General features: G+C 45.7%; 1 protein-coding gene across 6 annotated transcripts in view; it reads left to right on the forward strand.

The window, feature by feature from the left end:
• Nucleotides 1-16,235: 16,235 nt before the first annotated feature.
• PLEKHA1 (pleckstrin homology domain containing A1) overlaps nucleotides 16,236-21,677 on the forward strand; it is a 28,771-nt gene continuing 23,329 nt past the window's right edge. For all 6 annotated transcript variants that reach the window (XR_014695272.1, XM_084526837.1, XM_084526832.1 and 3 more), the window contains exon 1: nucleotides 16,236-16,366. The gene's annotated coding sequence lies outside the window, so the exon portion shown is untranslated. The remainder of the gene's footprint in view (nucleotides 16,367-21,677) is intronic.

Genomic DNA, 21,677 nt, shown 5'->3' on the forward strand with positions numbered 1-21,677 from the left:
ACGGCACGGGCCCATCCCAGTACTCAATGCATTTTCTATTTCTTTTCTTCTCAAGGAGCAGGTAAGGCTCTGGGAACGTGAAGAGCAGCATTAAAAGTCCCTCTACCTCCAGCAGAAAGTTGCACGTTGAGATGCCAGCCGAGAAAGGTTATCATCGTGCACATGTTGTTGCCATTTAATTATTCCCTTTCCTGTAAAGAGCCTGGCTTTAATTAAATGGCAAAACAAAGTGCGAACTTTTCTCCAAGCCATTTTAAAGTGCTCACTTCCTCTTCTGTGTTCTGCGGTTTATTAGATTTGAATGAGTAATGGGGTGGTTTCATTTGTTTAGTAAAATTAAAGTGGTCAGCAACAATTTCCTGCCTGAGCAAACCGTGGGCTGTTTAATAATATTGGTGGCGGTGGTGAGCATGGCTTTTCTGCCCAGCCTCCCGGTGGGGCTTTCCAGCAAAGGGCTCGCTGAGACAAACCGCGTGCCCATGGGGCCTTCTGACCAGAGTCCCGGCATGGAGGAGGCACATTTTGAACCCAAACCACATAAGTAATTTACCCCTGCAAGGCTTGGGCTGGATGAGGTACGAGCACTGGAAACAGCGATGAGGTGTGGAGCTTGCACCTCTTGCTCGGGATGGTGGAGGAAGCGCAGGCCGGACCTCTGCTAAACTGTTCCCCAGGGCTCCCAAATCCCTTGTTTTTGCACAGAAACACTCCTAGTTAACCACACACTCTAGAACATCCCATTAATTTGAAACAGTGGCAAAAAATTGTGGGGAAATCAAGTGTATTCTCGGGTGCCTTGGCACGGGATTCAGTGTTTTCACTCCTGCCATGGAGCACTTGATCTGCCATGTGGCTTACACAGCGCCTGCAGGCCACTTGCTCCTCTAGCACAACAGTAGGCCATTTTGGGGCACAAAATTAGGGACAACACCACCAGAGAATGTGCTTCACATCTCAGAGACCTCTAATCCAAGCAATAGGAAATCCACTCCTCCTTCAGCCAGGGCTTCCAGAGGCCTTCGCCATGCACAGAGTACCAGTGGTCTTAACCCAACGCTTCTACTGGGTTGACCGTGTGCCAGTCTCTGACATGAATTATACAACATACACATTGCAGAATTTTGGCTGAATTTTATTAATTATCTCTTCAGAGAGTCAGACCCATAGAATTAGTACTGAGCTCACTCAAAACCTGGAGTGACGTGATCCTGTTGCAAAAGCCAGGTTGGCATTTGGAGAAGGACAAACTCTAATGCAGCTGTTCTTGCTACATCTGGACGCTGATGTGGTATCTGTGGCAAGTAATTGTTTACTGTAATCAAAGAGCTTGGACTCGGATATTTAAAAAATAATAATAAAGAGTCACAGCCCATGAATGTTAAAATGTCATTGCAAACAGAGTACCAGAGAAATGTCCAGAATTTTGCAACAATTACTGAGTCAACGACAAAAATGCTGGCTCCAACGCTGTTGTTCAGTGCTGATGACAAAAGCATCGAGTACTTAAAAAAATCTGCATTGTCTTCTAGCAGTTTGTTTAAAGAGCTGAGTCAAGCAGACTGCTGATGGGTTTTTTGCTTAACTTACTTAAGTTTTCGCCCACTTATCCTCCCATCTACACATGACCATACCTGACTTGGCTCTTCGTAGAAGCTGCAGAGAGTTTCAAGGGGCACAAGTAGCTAGATGGCTGATAAGCATGGATTCTGTAAATAAAACGCTCTGTGCATGACTGCCAGTGCTTTGTACAATTGCTGCCTGAGCATGTACAGCCAAGAACTGTACATGGTGTTTTGAATCGTTCTACCCAAAGTTCAGTCCTGGAGTGTTTGATTTCTCTTAATTTTCACAGAAATCGGTGACAAAAATGGACGCTTAGCACTTTGAAGACAGTTTTGGTGGCACATGGAATCAAACCCTCATGGCAAGTATTAACTGGTCATCTCAGCAAAGCAACTCGCTGAAGCAAGTTTTTCAGATGTTTCAGCATTAAAAAAAAAAAAAAAAGTAAAATGACTTCTGTGAAAGGAAAAAGCACATGCTAAGTATATCTCTCTAAAAACTTCTTAAAAGAAGCATATTTCTTTCCTTAATCATACTTCCTAATGCAGATAACACCAAACCTTTGCACAGAAAGGAAGTCAGAGAAATTATGCTGTTACGCACGAAGAAGCAGGTTGCGTGGGTGGAACCGAAATCAGAAATTACACTAATAAATAATGTCTCTCCTCTGACGGTTCCACAGTGCTCTGCAAATGTGGCTTCAGTTGAGCAGCAGAGAAGGGCAAGTATTTAAAATGTGAGCACCAGAGATGGAGGGATCTTGCTTGAGGTTGGGCAGGAGGCTTACAAAGAGCAGGAACCAGCCCCTTGTGCTGGCACATACAGCCCTGTGGTCTAACCACCAGAAAAGAAAGGGCTTATTAAAATTAACAGTATTTAACAAAGACTGTACTCCCCAACAAAATACCAAGTTCCTGTGAAAACCTGTGAATAGGCGGCATGGCTTTTTGCAAAAGGTTATTTAGGAGACGTTGTCTGTGGTTCCTCTGTGCACACAGATGTTAAAGCTTTTGAAGAGTTGCGCAGAAGTCAGATGTGTTTCTTTTCACCTTGTCTGCAGAACTCAGATTTCAGGTATAGATTACACACTGTCTGCTTCACGGTAGGAAAACAAAGGGCCTAGGCTTACCTCTTTGTCATTGAAAAAGAAAGCGGCTTTTCTTGCTAAAAGTTCAAAGAAATGAGATTGCAGCTATTTTGGCTACCCAATTACTTAGGCAGAAGTCACATTAGAATTTTAACTTAGCAATAAATTAGATCAAATTCCTGCAATATGGATTCTCAGTTGGTTTTGGGTGTAGGAGCTGAAGCATGGACATCATCCCTGCCAATCCTCGTGACACATGCTCATCCTCTTCCATCTTCTTGAGTAAATAAGGACCGGTGTTTCCTAACTCGAGAATCAATTTTAGCACCTGGTGGGACTGGCGGAGCCCAGTAATCATTTTGTCACAGTGAAAATAAACAACTGCGGCCTCTCCTCCTGCCATGCTCATTTGAAGGTTAAATTCGATCAACAGCCTGTTCCCATTACCACAGGTTCTTGCTGAAAATTGGCAGTTCCCCCTGCATTAGGCATGGGCTCGGATTACAAAACCTGGCTCTGGATTATGGGAAGAGAAAGTTTGGGGGTGTTCGCATCGCAGCTTTCCCACAGTTCCACACATATTTTCTAATTTCTTTTTAATTGAATTATGTTTTCCAAGTGGGCTCTGACTTTGTAAGAATCACGAATGAGCCTAATCTAGGTAATTTGTGGAGCTGCTTCTGAAATCGTTACGAGTTTACACGCTGCTGGGTGCCCCGCTGGCCCTCTGCCCCATGTCCCCTTCTCCTTCTATACATTGAATTTTGGGCCACAGCTTTTGGCCACTATCATTACCCTCAGGTAAGAGTTTTTCTGCATCTAATTAGATCCACACCATGGGTTTAGGTTGCTCTTTCTGGTATGTGTTACAGTGGAAATATTGTGCAGCAGGGTGGTACGGAGAGCGCCTTCCAGTGCACAAAACATCGGCCTTCACTCTCCTTCCCCTGTTTCTCAGCAATCTACTTGCAGAGATGCGATTTGGGATATTTTATGCTGCCAAAGAGGGCTGCAGATTATTTATTCCTCCAAATGTTCTTTCTAGATGGGCAAGTCTTCTGAAGAAGTGCTTCCCAGATGTGGGGAGGGGGCATCTGTGGGGCGCTGATGGATGCCCCAGAGCCACGTTGGACCTTCCCTGAACTCGGGCAGGTTTTGCTTGGGACGGGGCATAGCTCATGCGAATATGGATGTGCCAAGAACGCGATTTAAGCCAAGTTTCCCATGTTCCTCCAAGTTCTCACTGTGCTCCCCAGCCCTCCTTTGCCCAAAGGGAATTAGGGCAATGGTGAGTGATAGAAAAGAGCTCGTCTCCAAGCCACCGGGGAATAGAGTCACTTGGCTATGGGAAAAACATGTGTCTGAGAGGGGTTGCCTTGACGTTAGTATACACATTCTGCTCATTATAAACCGTCTTTTTATATATCTTGACCTAACAACATCTGCAAAATTCTTGCTGTTTTGAAAGAGCTATGAATAGGGCCCTGTTTATTTCTGATTAAGCCCAATCCATTTATCATTGCAGTTGGACTTTTATGCTTGTAAATACTCTCAGGATTCTCAGCATTTGAAATACACATTTGGTGGTAATTCTGGGGTCGGGAAAACATTCTGCCAGAGACCATGCGCACACTTCTACAGCATAAAATGTATTTTTTGCTTTGAAAAAAAAAAAAAAGGCATCTAAAAATAAAACTAAAAAAAATAAAACTAAATCATTACTCTGAAAGGGAATTTAAGGCAATCATTTCTGCCAGAGTTTTAGCAGTTACCCACTGGCTAGGCTGTTCCTAGAGACAGTTCAATAAAACCCCTCTTTGGTTATTTGTGTAATTACAACTTTGGCATATTTTGGGAAATGTATGGCATTTTGAGATACCCCTTAGCAGATATCTCCTGTAGGCAGAACACTCCCTGGTTCACACACAGCATTTTGCACGAGCTCATACACAGAAGCCTCTCCAACTGGGGCTGGACTCATTTTGGCCCTCTGATGGAGGTGAAATAAAGACTTCTCTCTTCCCTGCACAGCTGCGCTCTCCTCTGGTTATGATTTCATCCGTGTTTCTAGAAATCTAAACGTCTCCAGAAATATCCTGCTATGTAATCTCGTCGCTGCTCTTCAGCATCCCCACTCAACCTGTCTGTTAAAACGAGCAAAACATTATGCAAAGGCCAAGACGGCTTTCATCGGGCGCAACTTGGTGGCTTTCTTGTTTTGTTAGGTGAGTTAAGCTCCAGGGTGTTTAACGAGCAGCAGCTCAGTAACCGTCCTGGAAAGGTCAGCGCGCAAGTGTGGGAACTTGCAGGAAGCATGATGTAGCTGTGAGGAGAATGCAGACAGATGTGGGGGACGTTTCTCTGTTGGTAAACAAACAGCTGAACACGCAAATCGGGCCAGGCTGGTGGAAAATATCGATGGCATGACCGCCACCAAGCGAAGCAAAGCAGACGGATTGCGCAGCAGCGGCCTCGCAGGGCCCCGGCTGTGCCACGCTGGGGTTATCGGGCTGTGAGGGGAGCCAGACTAAAGCGACTGCTCGAGGTCCCAACAACGTGGTTTTATTTCACCGTTGCCATCTGTGAGAGGACAACCCAGTCTCCATTTTGTTTGCTTTCTCCCTGGTAATCTCCCCTGACTTTATGTCAGCTCCGTAATTCCCTTTCTTTTTTTAACTCTCTCCCATTCATCCCTGTTCTCTTCCTTTGCTCTTCTACTTCACTATTTCCATTGACGTTTCTCCTGCCAGCTAACTTCCTTAGTGCTCTGAATTTTTCCTCTTTAAAACTGAGTCCTTAACCTGACACTGTTATTTACACACGTTTGTTGAAGCATTTCTGAGCCTTCTGGGTCACTCGCTGAGCCATATTCCCTAGCTGCAAGTAGGCCACAGCCTACTGCAAGCATAAATAAATATATATATTTTTTAAGTTAGCCTTCTGTGTGTCTGAATTAAATTATTAGACACAATAAGTCAACCAGCTGCAACTGGCTAGCCATACATTTTGTTCTGCCGAGGCACAGCCCCATTATGTAGCAGCCCTGTTTGTATCGGCCTGGTGCAGCCTGTAAGTGCCACACATTTGGGTTTGGTCCTCTGTTTATTTTGCAGTATTGAAGAAATGAAGTTTTATGATACCACATTTATCACTTTAACTTTGGTGCCTTGTTTCATTGCAAGTGGTGCTATTTGGAGGTGACTTCGGGAGTGGAATATTTTCAGATTTTGCTTGCAGAAATCCCTTTCGCACATCTAACCTTTTGTGTACCTGGCTTTATGGTGAAGATTTAACAAAGTTGGTGTATTTGCCAATGCGTGCACAGCCAGGGCATCCCCATTTGCCTCCTCCTTGTGCTATGGAGGTGACTGGGAATGGTGCTGTGGCTCTTTGGCAGGGTGCCCCATGCCCCTGACACCCCAGGACAGCCCCACTGAGTGGCACCTGGGCAACTCGTGCCCACTGTCCCCTTGCAGTGACTCATTTCTGTCCTTGGAAGAGCCTCAGGGCAGCGAGGAATCCAGCAAAGAAGGACATGGCCCTGCTCTTCCCTCCAGTACAGACCTTGCCGCTAAGACAAAGCCTCTGGGGAATTTGGAGGGTATTTCTTTGTTTGCTTAGCTTGTGGGAGTTTAATGTTTAATCATTGCGGGGTGAGCTGGTTAGTCATGTAATTGTTAGCCATCACCCATCGGTTCTGCCTTTTTTTTTAATTTTTTTCCCTTTTGTCCTTTGTTCTTCCTTATCTCAGCTCTTTCATTTTGTGGAATAAATTGGCTTCCCATCACAGCCTCCGTTTCTCAGTAAATGGGCAGTTTTATAGCATTGACAGAGTCTCTTAATTGACTCTCTTAATTGAAACACCTCCTGGGCCCCAGGGCGGCAGGCAGCATTTTTGGGGTCCCCCAGCAGAGCCAGCTCTGCAGATGCTGCTGCCAGGGCTCGAGGAAGGGAAGAAATGTTGAATTTCCCCCATCTCACATGGCGATGGCTGCTGATTTCTCAAATGGGAGAGGAGTGGAGGGGACAAATGGAAGCGTAACTCAAAGCAATTTGCAGTCAAGTAACCGGGACAGGCTTTCCCCACCAGCCTCAAACTATGCAGCAGTGTCAGGACTGGTTTGGGGAAGGAGCTTGGCAGATAAGGGGCTGCTGATGTGCCCTGCAGGCCAGGCTTGTGCCCAGCGAGCTCCTACGTGTGCACCACTTCTTCCTTGGAAATGTCAGATCTGGCCATGTTCTGCCACTGTGAGCCACACTGCCAGGCTTTTGACAGAGAGCCAAATTTATTTAATGATTTTGATTGCTTCTGCTGGTTAAAAATTAATTCAAAACAGCACCACAAGACACTTCACTTAGGCTCTTTTAACAAAACTGAAATGTGCTTTTAATAAAAGTGTAACTAACCTCTATTAAAATGAGAGCTAGGCATCTTCATTGCCATCAAATATGTCTTTTTTTTTTTTTTTTTTTTTTTCCCCTGCGTCATCTCTACCTTAATCCTTTCTAACCTTAACTCATCCTTGTGTGCAGTTGTTCCTAAGACATTACTTAACATCTGCAGAGGTATTTTCATACCATGGCCATGCCCAATCAGACACACCATTACAGTTGCTTTTAGCTGTTTCTAAAAGTGCGATGAACCTATCAAGTAATTCAAGGGATAAATCACTTCTGCTATCTTTTCCCCTAGACAGAGCAGGCCTGCCAGAACCAGCAAACTTTTCATTATTAATATCAGAATTGCACTCAGTCAGGAAGGAAAAAATGTGGAAGCATCCCATAGCCCTGCTGCCTACAGAATAATAATAAAAATAATAAAAAATCCTAAAATGTAACAGTGCAGCCCCATGTTCCTTGTGGAAACATCACCCCTCCAGACAGCAGGGGAAACAAAAATCCACTCCCATGGAAATAGGGGCTCTGCCTCCGAAATGCAAAGGCAAACGTGGATAAATTATTGCTGGATGAGCGTGGTAGCTCGATGGTAGCATGCAGCATGAGGAGAGCTGTCAATATCTGTCACCTTTGGGATGCCAGATCGCAAGGAAAGCAGGAGGCAGCCCGGCCATCGGCTTAGCAGAGCTGGAGATGACCCAGCAATACCTGTGTTTACACAACCCCTCCGAGCTATTGCTACAACCAGTGGAGCTGGTTTCAGCAAGAGTGGAAAATCGGCAGAGAGAAAGGAAATGCCGAAAAGCCAAACAAGCTAGAGCAGCATCTGGAACGGTGCTGGGTGTACTTTCAGTTAAATAATTTTCACAAGTCGTTCAATTCAATACTCAGCCAGCGGTATATTTGTTGACGGGTCCAAGGCTTAGGAAAATGGTGCTGGAAAAAAAATAAATTGTCTCCTACAGCATCCTTGGAGAAGGAATGGCCAAGACTGCTTGTCTTCCTTGGGCACAGGGCAGCCACCCCACTGCAAAACCCCACACCCCACATCCCATGGGGCAGGATCCAGGCCTGGTCCTCGCCCCAGGCAGCAGTCACAGGTTCAGAGCCACTCCTGGACATGCACTGCTGGCAACAGGGGGCTGTGTATAGCAGCTGAGCTCATAACTGCATCGATTACTGTAAAAAGATGTTTAAAAAGCAGCAGGGCTCACACGATGACACGAAGGGAGGTATGAACAGCGGTTCATGACAGAAGCTCCTCAGAAGCAATGAGGCAGGAAAAATCGGGATTGCCCTAGACAGACGACAGCCATTTCAGCTACACAAGCTTCAACAGTGATTAGGCCTGAAGGGAGCTCAGCTCTTCTGCTCAGAAACCAGCCTGAGACATTACAGAAGGATTTTTCTGAAGGAGATGTAGGACAGCACCATGGGAACAAGCTGGGAAGGGACACACTGGAAATTGGGAAAGTCCCCAGAACCTCATAATTTCATCTATGCTGGATCTAGTAAATGTAGAAGTGGATTTACACCTCAGTAGCCACTGCTGCAGAAAATAAGAACATAACTGAAGGTTTGTGGATAACTCCAGCATCATCCACGATGAGGTACAGGCCTGCTTTCTCTGGGACTGTGAGGTGATTCAATATGGTGGATTTTGTAGAAGTTATTATTTTAATAAATCTATAATAAGCACCTCTTTCACTTTATTTGATGAACTTACAATGTCAGCTGTTTACCATGGTCCCCCACACTTCAGTCCTTGCACATTTTTTAATGCCCACTGATATCAGTCGCTCCCCAACCCTGTGGATTGTTCCCTGTCTATACAGAAAGTAAAAAAAACTCATTGTCTTTACAAAAGGTGCCCTGAAGACACATGCACAGGCTTGCAACCTTCCCAGAGGCACTCCAGCCCTCAGCCAGGAGGGGCTGATTCCTGTGAGCTGATGGAGATGCCGGACTGTGCTCCTGAAGGCCTGTAGGTCCTGCTGTGCCATCATCTGCCCCTGATGGAGGAGCCTTCCAGCATCTCTCCTGAGCTCTCACTGCCTCCTCAGCATGGCCTCATGGCATGGATTTGGTCAGGATACTGCAGAGGAATGAGCCACGTGCCCTGAGGCGCAGGCCAGCTTTTGGTTGTCACGCTGCCTCGGTGGCAGCTGTGGTGTGAGGTGACACCTGCCCATCCAGAAGTAACAGGGTAGAAATGTTGGCCCCATCCACAGTTATCAAATGAGCCTGTGCCGGGTCTGTGCCGTGTGTCATGGGGCTGAAGAATCGCAGGCTGGTGGAGGTGGGCAGGGACCTCCAGGCCCATCTGGTCCCCCCTGTCCCAGCAGGGCCACCTGGAGCAGGGTGCCCAGGGCCACATCCAGGCGGTTTTGGGAGATCTCCAAGGAGGAGACCCCACGGCCTCTGTGGGCAACTTGTCCCGGGAGCCCTCGCAGTAACTCCTGCGTTACACCATCCGCAGAGAAACCAGGGTAAGGTTTTTTCCCAGCATGGGAAATATCAGACACGGCTCAGTCAGAAGGGTGTGCCAAGGGCAGGGCACTGCGGGTGGCTTTGGGATCTTGCTGTAACTCAATGAAAGCTTTTGTGCTTCCACCCAGGGGGACTGCAACGTGGACTCTCACCCTGGGGCTCTGTGTCGCTACCGTGGAGCATTGGCTCATGGCTCTACAGAAAAGTACAAAAGTACAAATACAGCATAAAAAATCCACCCTATACACACTTTTCTCTGTACTATGCTGTAATATAAATGCAAAGAATCACTGTAGTACAGTGCAATGTGAAAAATTAAGACAATAAAAATGTCTCTCCTTGCCTGTGCTCTCCAGTAGAGTATCACTTTTTCTTGTAAGAAATTAATTTTACACTACTGTATACTTTCAGATGTGGACCTCAACCCCCTGACAAGTGTAGGTATTATCCGGACTGTGTGCTGACTTTCTCTGGGGTATTCTGCTGCTGAGCACAGTAACAAGAGGCAACGTGCGGCTCTGAGCTGAGTAAGTGACGGCAACAGCAGGGCAAGCTGAAAGCCCTCCGGGCAATTAGCATAGATGTCAGTGCAGAATACGCCCTTTGCTGAGGAAGATTAAGCTTTCATCTGTTAAGCTTTGGGAAAAAAAAAAAAAAAAAAAAAAAAAAAAAAAAAAAAAAAAGTCATTATGCAGCTAGAAAACCATTTCAAACTTTTCATTACTGGAATTTTAAAGAAAATTCACACTTTTGTATGAAAAAGGACTCAGGGTTAAAAGAGAATAAGGGTGTTTTTTTCCAGTTTTCAGTAATAAACATATCTAGAAATGATGGAAGGAAATTAGAAATGCACTGTTTCACAGAAACTGAAGAATCACTGTGAGTACTTCAGTATAATATTCAAATAGGAATGAAGAAAATAACTGCAACATAAGCGTTTTAAACACCTAGTGCTAATGACCTTGAAGCCTTTGAATATGGCTTTGAGGGAAACAGAGAACTCAGGCAGAGAAATCACTTCATCACCGTGTGTCAGTTCTTACACAGCAGCTCCGTCAGGGTGCTTCTCTACCTCAGCACCAGATTAAGAGCAAGATCCAGCGACTGGCAGCTAAGCTGAATGAATTCAACCTCCCCATGAGATTCAATTCCAAGCTCTGTCTGTACAATTTTAGCAGAAGAAGTGGAGTTTTGGATCTCACTTAGAAGCTTTAAAAAGCGTATTTTATCTATGCTTTAAAGCAGCTTCTGAATTAAGGGCTGTGCTTATATGTGTCAAGATTTTAATGCTTCTGCTCCTTTTCTGGCTTCGGGAGGTGTGGAGGGAAGAGGCTTGCCAGCATTTTCCCCTCGAGGCGCTCATCACACGCAGTCTTGCTGCAAGGCAAGGACTACAGGGAAGCCTCCTTCTTCACAGCTTTAGCTAATTGCCTGCAGGGATCAAGAGGGCATTTTCCCTGCACCACCCATTAGCTAGTGATAGCTCGGGGATTTCTGCTGTTATCTTCTCAAGCTTCAGAAAGTGTCCATAACTGGAGACAACCAGAGAAAATAACCGCGTTTGTCAGACGGCCTCACTCTCATGTCTGAACTCACAGTGATGAGTTAACCTGAGGCATGGGGCTGGTTTTCCCCCAGGTCATAGTGGCAGGAACCTCGGAGAACTCTTGTCTATCCCTACATTATGTCAAATAATTGAATAAATGTTACCTATCAACCCCATGCCATTGCAGAAAACTCAAACCTCCATCCTTCATGCTAAGACGTAATGGCTGAAAGCTTTCCCTGGCTGCTGATCTGCAGGCGGTTGGGTGAGAGGCGAGGTGTCAGCGCAGTAACAGCCTCGCCTGGCCGTAACCTCCAAGAAAAGCAGTCCCATTGATTTCAGTAACACTCCTCTTAAAATAGTGCCCAGGAGGCCTGCTGCCTGCGGATGGAATTTGCAGTATTGAACCCACAGAAAAAGGATATAGTGAGAGCATTTTGCCACACACTTAGCGATTCACTGGCCAGGCTTTTTCCTGTTTTCCACTGTAACATAACTGTTAGTTTTAACAAAAACGTTTTGTCTAAGGCAGAATAATTTCTTTATAGCAGTGAAGTGAGGTTTTGTTCACAGCTCTTTATTTCTGTGCATGTGTAAAGTTGATGAACTTCCTCTGCTGGATAAAATTATCCATCATGAAAATACAATGAGAAAAGTTAAGAATTTTGATATTTTGGAATTGCTGAATATTTCTGTTTAATTATCCAAGATGCACACATGTGATATGCATATTTATATGAGTATATATGTATCTATGTAAATGCATGTACCTATTATTCCTTTTTTCACTGTTGTACATCCATTTTCTACTGGGAGTTTCCATACCTTGTGAAATAAACACTTCAAATTCAAAGAACAGTACACTGCATTATAGTTAAATATAGAAATAACACTATCATAAAATGACTATATGGGGTAGCTGTGTAAGTTAAATAAAATATATATTAAAAATTATGTAAATAAAATAGTTACTTAATTTTTAAAGCAGAAGCACATTATAGAATAGTGGGCCCATTAAGCATTATTTTACTGTTCTGACAGCAGGTTGATTTTTATTTGATTTAAGAATTTAGACAGCCCTTCAATAGTAGTGTCAGGGGTTGGGGTTCACTCGGGTAAATATGGGGTTTTTAGGGCTGTGCCTAGAACCAGCAGGCCGGGCCACACATGAAGATTCCCTCATTCTCTCTGACTGATCTCACTCACAATCAGCCTGACTCGAACTAAATGGCACTAAAAGCCCTGCAATACCAAAACGAGACGTTCTGGAAACTTTCACTGAAAGCTGTAATTCCTTTAGTCTTGTAAAAACTGTCCTAGAGTAGAAGTGGAAAGGAGTCTTTAGACGAGCCTTAATATTTTGATGTCTATGGGTTTGACTTGAGTGAAACTTTCCCCAAGTGTTGTGTTTGAAGCTATTTGTTAGGCTCTAGAGAACGGCTCTTGGTTTAAGGCTCTTCACCCTGCTTTGCCCGTAGAGTAGAGGGGACAGAGATAACACACCTTCTTTATCAAGAATAAATGCCTACAAGTCAGGTGCCTTATAATGATGGGTTGACTCAAATAAATTTAATTATTTTAAAAAAAGGACAAAAGGAGAAAAAAGCAGCCCTTTACCTGGCAACTCCCCTTTCAAGATGAACACTGGGGTTTAGGAATATAATACTCCACCTTGAAAAATAGGAAAGGAGCATGGCAAAGCTACATTTCAAATAAAGGAACTTCAAACAAATAAAAACTGTAAGTTTAGGGAACAAAATTTCATACAGTTCTTTTTCTATCCCTCCTTGTGCTTATTCCTATAGGTGCATAACTCGATAAGTCACCAAACAAACGTTACTTATTGCACACTATATTTTGAGCAACTGGAATCCCTGAAGGAATTTATGTCCAAACTCTCTTATTCCCTTATGCACTTCAATGATGAGAATCAAAAGCAACTATTTTTACTTTTTTTTTATTATTTATTTTTTTATTATTTTATTTCCAGAGGCATGAAGATTGCTGTGAGAATACCTGACAGCTTTTGAAAAGTATGAATAGGGACAATGGAGAGGAAATAAGTGCCTGTCTTGTACTTCTGCTGGATATACTGGGCACCTAGCCAACTTCAAAATTGAAGCCAATGGCATTACATAGGGCATAAGCCAGTGCAGACTTTATTCTTGCAATTTTCTACAAATTGCAGGGTAGGTAAAAAATAGATGTTGTGCTTTGTAATCTTTGCACATGTACTTTGTATTTCAGAAGAATGGGAATAAATCTCTGTGATCTAATCACTTCATAGTTGAAGTTTACCTATTCGTCACTACAATTTCTTTCAGTTGTTACACTGAGACACTTAATAGAAAGGATTAAAAATACTGAATTGCCTCTGAGTCAGTGAGCACAGCCGAGCTTTAAGTCACCTATGTACCAGCTGCATACAGTACAATGTCATAACATTGCAGCCATCACCAGCCTCCAAACGAAGGAGGTTTTGCTTTATATAGAGGAATTAGAGATGCCTACATTTAGGTTTCCATACACATAAGGTGTAGACATATGTTGGGTACAGAGGGATGAAAACTGACTTTGCCATCTCGTGCCGATCAGTGGTGGAGCTCTTCATCTCTTGGTTCTCCACGTGCATACTTTTGTGAACTGTGTCACTTAACAGAGGGCACTTGGCTATTTTTAACAGTTTGTATCTCAGCTTACACAAAAATACTTATTTATTTACATGATTTTCTCCTCACTAAATTGCAAATATCAGACAAATTAGACGTTCTCAAAAGTAAAGCTGCAGTCATCTTCCATGATGGAAAATATGGGAATCTAAAATATGAGGTTTGCTACCAGACTCCAATACAATGCATTCCCCTTTTAAATATAATCATGTTTTTTCATTTCTTAGGTCTTACTATCACAACAGGTGGTTGTTCAAACCCTGTTGGGGAGGCTGCAGAGATAACTTGAAATTGAAGGTGGATCAGACTGCCGAATGCCACACAGTTTTCATTTGACCACCCTCTGCACGTGTTACAAAACAGCTTGTGATCACATGGCTTTTTGCTTGTAAAACCAGCACATCATTTTTGCAAACGGCTTTTCCACGTGCAGTGCAATGGCAGGCCACATCCTGGAGTCCTGTAGCGAGCTGCCACAATCACGGTCATTTTGTCGGGAGCAGAAATGCCAAATCAGGACCGCAGCGGGGGAGGGCCGGCATTGTGCTGGCTACTGTCAATTGTCTTGTATTAACTCCAGTAGAACACTGTTAAGTGAAAATCATCCAAAAAAATGTATGAATAATTGTGAATGGAGTACAGATTGAAAAGATTCTGGCTCGTGCAGCTGCAGAGTGTGTGACCTATCAAGGATTTGATAGGAAAAAGTTGCCAAGGGAATTGTAAAGCATTGTTTGTAGCTGACTTCAGCTTTTATTGTTGTACTCTGATTACAGCTTTTGTTTCACTGTAAAGTACAGTTGTTAAATGCCAGCTTGAAACAAAGATGTATTTACACGCAAGAACCAAGTTCAAATGAATTCTATTTTAGGAGATATCACTGCTTTGCACTAGGAAAAAAATATTACTATTTTGGAAAGCACTACAAATTTTAGTATAAATTTAGTATGTGCTTCAAACAGAAATAGATTCCCATTCAGACTGGTTAAATATCATTACTGGAAATTGAAATGTGCCACTAGGAAAATAGTGGCTGATGGCTTCAAAAAGGCTTTGAGGTAGCATCTGAACTGACAAGCCTTGGAGGAATCTCCACACGCCCAAACAATTAGTTCTTTTCTACTGGCCCCCCTCCATTAAAATTAATGTTAAAATCAGAGTAATTGCATGTCAAAAAAAAAAATAAAATACTATAAGCAGTAAAACATGTATTTGTGTAATGGCTGATAGCTCATGCTTTCCCCTGTGTATGCTTGGTACATAGGCCTGAAGTTGGCATGAATTTTAGAGCCGTAACTCCCACAGAACCTGGTCCAAAGCAGGCTGCAGTCTGTAGTGCAGCTCTCCAGGTCACGCCACTGTTGTGTTCAACACCGATGACTTGCATATTCCCTGTCTCAGTTCCCCACGGATGAAATGGCTGCAGCGTCGTTTATAGCACTGTAACCACTGCGGCTCTGCCTCACGTGGTGGCGATGTACCCGTGGGGTTCAGATCAATGCGTGCTGCTGGCCACAAGGCTGGACAAAAACTGCATCACCCTGCTGTGCTGCTGTAATTATTGGATGTAGTTATTGTACAAATCCTTCCCCTTTTAATGGGACAGAGGATTGTATTCACTGCCCCTTGAAAGACTTTACAAGAAGTATTTACAGTACTAAAGAGTGTCAGTGCTCTGTCTTGCCAACTATATTTGAAAAGAGCATGTAGTTGCCGTATGAACTAAACTGAAGAGCGTGGAGAAAATGAAGGAAACCAAATCTTTTGTCATTTGCTACACTGCCAAATCCATTTCTTAAACTGAACTCAGCTGCTCTTTATCAACTCTTTGTGGCCGGCTTTGAGGATCCGGCCCTCAGGTGTGGGCACCATGAAATGTTGGTAATGTTACGGGGAGATAGGTCAGAGGTTGGACTCGATGATCTTGAGGTCTCTTCCAACCTAGAAATTCTGTGAGTCTGTGAGATGTCAGTAATGTCACGGGGAGACGTCGGTAAAGTCACATGGAAATTTTGGTAAAGTCACGTAAAAATTTTGGTGAAGTCACATGGGAACGCTGGTAATGTCACGGGAAGAAGCAACTTCCCCGTCGGTGCTGCACACCGAGTGGCTTTGTAGCAAGCACGACATCACTTTGTGAGGAGCCTTGGTGCTTGATCAGCGTGTGGGCTTCACGGTGTCGGGGAACTTGGTGCTCGCACCCTTGGGTGCTATGGCTCTGTCAGTGCCAGCACCACACTGCGGCGATGTTTGAGCCCAGAGCGCACAGTACTGCTGCTTGTGAGGAGAATACCCCCGCATTTCTTCAATTACCACCCCAAACCACACACACACCCCCCATCACATCCATTTCAGCCCCTCAGAGCCACCTCAGGGCTCAGGACTACGCCTCCCGTCAGGCGCCGCCGCCGCCCTCCCTCCGGCCCCCAGCAGCTCCCAGCGCCGGGACCGCGGCGCTTGCGCGGGGAGGAGCCGGGGCCGGGCGGGGCCGCCAGGGGCCGGGAGCGGCGGCGGGACCCGGAGCGGCACCGGGACGGGACCGGGACCGGCAGCGGAGCCAGAGGGACCCGGAGCCGGACCCCGACCCCCGCCTCGGCTCCTCGCGGGGCTCCTGTGAGTGCCGGGGCCTGGGCCCCGCGGGAGGCGCGTCCTTGGGCTTCCTCCTTCCCTCCCCCCCCCCCCCCCCCCCCGGCCTTTGTGCGGGGCCGTGCCGGGCCCGGGCTCTCCGTGCTAACGAGGAGGGTTAATTACTAATTAATTAGGGCCTGGGGAGTGCTGGGAGGGGGGCTCTTCGCCCCCTCAGGGGTCCCTGTGCCCTTCCTGGTACCCGCTCCCACACGCACGCACGGAGCCGGGTGTGTGCGGTGAGGCGCCGTGAGGTGTCAGAGCAGCTGTGGAGCCCAGCAGGGCTTTTATTTAATTTTTTTAATTATTATTTATTATTATTTTTTAAATCCACTTCCTTTTTATATCGTTGGGCAGCGCTGGGTATGATGCAGCACAAAACCTGCACTGAGACGGGGCTGGCTGATGGATGATGAGTTTACTCTTCCTGCTGTATTTTTAAGGATTTTATTTTTTTTTCCTTTTGCTTTAAAAGCTGTTACGAAGCTCCAGGACTCCTATCAGCTTATTTCACAGGTGCAGCTTCCCAGCAAACCGAGCAGTGCAGCTATCCATGGGAAGGGTTCTTCCTCCGAGCTTAATCCTTTATTTTCGTGGTGCACCGCGTTGGATAAATTCACAGCAATAAACTAGGTCTTAACAAATTTGTGACTTGCCTTTTAGGCCCCTGCCGTTCTGTGTCCTGTTCCTGGTAATTACTCGCTGCTCTAGAGCGATACCGAAGTCTCTGTCAGGTTTGTGAGGCGGAGAGGTGTGCCCGGCCCGCTTTCCTGTTTGTCACAGCAGTGAGCTTAGGAAGTGGGCTGAAGGCTGCCTCGGCACAGAGACGTCCTTAGCCCTGTTGGTGTTTGGAGGAGAGCCTTGTAATGCGGGGATAAAGAGCACTGATACTGCAGAGAGTGATAACTCGAGGGAGGGAGCTGTGTCTGTGTGCTGTGATAGAGCTGGCACTTGGCTGTGAGCAGCGAATGCTGGGTGTAAAGAGGAAGGCTTTTGGTGAATCTCTTTGTTTGCAGTTACTCAGCGTTGCTAGTTTGGTTTGTTACTGTAGGAAAACTTGATTTTGAGTGAGTTGTGAAGATGGAGTCTGTTTTCTGCAGCTCCTTCTGTGTTACATAGCTAGAGTTGGATGATCTTTTGTGTGTCTGTGCGTTTGGGCATTTCAGAGGTGGAAATGAAAAGATGTGCGGTAGGTGACTAACAGGTAGATCGTGGTGTTTAAGGGTTTTGGAAGAACAGATGCTTTCATCTAAATCGGAGGATCTACAAAAGAAGAAGTAGCGTGTAAAGAAAATAGGAAACATCTTAATGCTTTTTTTTTTTTTTTTTTTTTTTTTTACCTCTTCCTTCTCTCCCCCTGTATTTGTTCTTCCTCAGGAGCAGTAACCAAGCGGTAGAGAGAAGACAGGCACACATGTGGAGTATAAAGGTGTGTCTGTGCAGGGGGAAAAACCCAGATGCAAGAGGTGGCCTTGGTTTTTCCAAGCAGCCGTGCTTCAGAAGACAAGGAAGTCATGCCCCAGGACTAATAAAGGCTGGCTGTATGTCAGAAGGTTAACGTGGAAGAGACAAAGAGCACAAGTTGGGCTTTATTGACTGTAGCAGATTTTAATAATGCCCTGAAGTTTTTTCTAAAGCGCTTATCACTTCTCTAAAGCAATCAGTGCTTGTCATACAGTCTCCAGTGCAGTATTGGACACGGCCCAGAATGCCAGGCCTGCACAATCCTTAATCTGTTTTAGTAGGTTCAGAATTCCATCAGTGTCCTTATTGCTAAACGGTTCTGGGTACTCGAGCTGACACCTGTCATACCGCGTGCAGTCGCTTCGAAATGCAGCAAACCAGAAGCACGGGAAAGTGAGAATGGGCTAAAAGTGTGAAGTTCCCTTGCGTGTGTGTGGTGCTGTGCACTTTGTGCCCGGCTGTATGGCAGCATTTATCTGAACAGAAGCTTGTGATGCAGGGGAGCGCATCTTTCTGGTAATTCATGTTGTTCCTGATGTTTAGGAGCAATAGGAAACACCCTCAGAAAATGCTCGCCGGGACTTTGAGGCAAGGAAACGTTTGTGCAGTTGTACAGTTGCATGGAAGTAGAGGGCAGTAACTTGCTTCAGTGCCAACGCAGGTGAGTTCAGGTAACCAGATTTGGCAGAAAACAGTTTTACAAAATGGAGTAAGTAATGCAGATATCACTAGAAAGCAAGAAGCACGTGTGTGGTTTTCTCGTTTTGAACTGAAATGCAGCAAAATGTGGCCATAAATGCTGCTCTCAGTACTTTAGAAAATAAGGAACCTAAGTATCAAGATTCCAGTGAGCTTGCCTTTTGTGAAGGTAACGTAGCTGCTTTAAAAAGTGATAATAAAGAAATGCGTGCTGAAGAGGTTGGAAAAAGAAGTTCAAGTTCAGGTTTTGAAGTTCTGTGTTACTGCATAAAATGACCGAAATGAGTTGGGTGGAAAGAGATGGCTGGGCTATTAAAAAAAAAAAAAAAAAAAAAGCGTACTGCTCTGAAATGAGGGCTTTGTGAAGCTGTAGGTCAGAGGTCAGCTTGTTCCATGCAGTGGCCTAACCCCGAAACACTCTGATACTCGCGTCTGGCTCTATTTTATAAATAACACCTTCCTGTTGGTGCTAGGTACAGCAGCAGGGTTTTGTTGCTGGTAAGGAAGGAAGCTTGGTGCATTGTCTCAGCACTAAGCAGCCTTTTCTCCCTCCAGGGACTCAGCGAAGCATCTAGAATGTGTAGGTGTTTCTTTAATCTTGGAGAAGGAACTTATTAAGCTTTCTGGTGCAGAACTGTATGAGCCACTTAACGCCGAGAGATGTTATCTGCACAGGCAGGGAGTTGCAGGTCTGGTAGACGTTCGCGGCGCTCACCAGTTTAAACAGCTTTCAGGTTTGAACATATGCCTTCGCCTCGAAAAATCTGAATAGTTTCAGGTGTTTCATGGAGAAGAAAGGCGCTTCGGTGCTGAGGCTGCTGCTGCGGGACTTGGGGAACAGGTTCAGCTCAGCGCCTTGCCAGCAGCTGCCTGTGTGGCCTGGGCCAGGCTGCTCCTCTGCCCCCTGCTCTCACCAACACTGCAGAGTGGTGCTGGGTGCTGCGGGGATGTGCTGGGCACCAGTGCTTAAAAACCTGAATGAACCAGGCAAAGCTTTGCTGGTGTGATCCTGCAAATCTTCCTGGCAAAGCTTCCCTGCTCGTCTCGTTGGGAAATGGTTTTTATTCTAGGCAGGCATTGCCTCCGAACATTTCAGCTACCGGCGTGGTTTATTAGCTCCTGCTGGCACGGTGGGCAGAGTGCCCGAAGCTGGGTTTGATTTATTGCCTTGCAGGTGAAAGGGAATGAGAGAGGATCGGCGTCTGTACCCCTCCCTGCCCGGGGTGGGGGATAATCTGCAGCCACTCCCGCTGTCTGGTGACTTGATGGAGCTAAGAGCATTTGGGATTTACAATTCCTCACGTGGAAATATTACACGGTCTGCTCGCTGTTGCAAACTGAAAGTGCAGATGAGACGTCACTTAACCGAGCTCTGCAAATGTGAGCTCTCCTTGCTGAGAGCCTACGCCCCCAGGAGCGGCCCCTGTACGGCCAGAGCTATGATAAATTCATTACCTGAACGTGTCATTATTTTGCGTACGCTCGCTGGGGGTGCTTTGGTCCCCATCGCATTTGCATGCCGTGTCCAAGGAGATGTTTGAACGTGTTCAGACCGGTGCCTTCATTAAGAGCTCCTCTGTTAAGTGCTAGAACAGTTACATGGCAGCCTTGCTGGCAGCCAGCAGTCCTCTCCACGCTGCGCTTCAAAGGGGGCTGGTAACGTATTGGTTAACTCTTCAGGGAGGATTTTGATAACAGATGAGAATTTAGGCTGCGCTAATCATTCATCTGGCAAATCTGTTTCTTTAGCTTCTTGTCTCTTGCTTCAGACGTGTTCCTGCCCTTCACAACTTCAGGCTGGGGCTGCATGAAGCTCACTGTAAGTGCTGTAGCTCTTTTATTTATACCGCCTTCCCAGTTCGTGTTGGTGCTCTTTTTTTTCTTTTTCGGGGGGTGGAGGAGCAGGATTTCTTGGTGAAATCCGTTTGTTCCCTTCTTGGGGGAAGCTGAAAAGCCGCCTGCTCGCAGTGAGGCCGGGATTTCCAGGCGTGTCGTTGCACATACCTGGGATTTGGGCTGCTTTGGAGTGTTTCCGTCTCGCCCCGCGCAGGTCACGGGGCAATCCTGCAAGGTGCCAGGAGCCCGGTGGCTTCCTGCTGCTATTGGGATCGCTCTGGGGGCGGAGAGTTGTCCTCCTGCGCAGGCACTGTACGTGCTGCTGTGGGAAACACCGGTGTCACTGCAGGACAAGGTGCAGCAGGCCAGCATTCGCCTCTTTTTGCACGTGCAGAAGGTGAGGAGGGAATTCAGCGAGCAGGCACGGGCTGTGCCTGGCGTGAGGGCAGCTCTAGAGGCTCACGGCTGGAAGGATGCTCGAAAAGAACAGTGTGGGATAAGTTACAGCAAGGTTTGTGCTTCACATGAAGGGTTTTGCTGCACGGTCATAGCAGAGCAGCTTTTATTTTATGGGGCTTCTCTTCGTGACAGAGGAGACTCTTACTGAGAGCGAGGTTTTCTTTTCTCTAATTTAAGAAGTATTCAAAAAGAAAGAAAAGGAAGGCAGTGACCTGAAAACTTTGCCATTTGATGGTCAGAAGAGAAAATTAAGCTTCCATGGTAAACAGGATCTGGCATGTCTCCTGTAAATGAGCGTTGGCTGGCTTGCAGGAGGCAGACAAAGCCTGGCTCTAACTGAAGAGCTCTCGCTGAACTTGCTCGTGCTGAAGATGCTGGAGATTAGTCCCAACTGCTGCAGCACTGGCGTGATTTGGTAAGCAAGGTGCTGGGGGAGTCCCCAGCCTTTGGAGGGCAGGGTGCTGCCCCCGCAGTGCCTTGCCAAGTGTGGTAGAGCCCCAGAACATTAAAATAAACCAGGTGAAATCTCAATGGCAACAATTTTTCATCTCAAAAGTTTTAATGTGGATGAACCGTTGCGTTTTGATTTTGCAGTGAAATTATCTATAAATCGGGTTTGATTTGATAGTTACTTGCTTACATGTTTTGGTTCCATTAAATCCTCTTGCATTTTAAGAACAATGAACCCCAATATTCATCCGTGGTGTTCCTTTCATTATGTGATACCTGAAATGAACCGAAGCATCAGGTGTTTGCACAGTTCTTGTTAGGCTTTGCAGTTGGCTGCAAGTGTTAAAAATAGGCGTACGTGCCTCGTTGTGATCCTTTTGTAGTCAAAAAT

This window comes from Aythya ferina, assembly GCF_964211825.1.
Source record: "Aythya ferina genome assembly, chromosome: 7".
In the NCBI taxonomy this organism is placed as follows: Eukaryota; Metazoa; Chordata; class Aves; order Anseriformes; family Anatidae; genus Aythya; species Aythya ferina.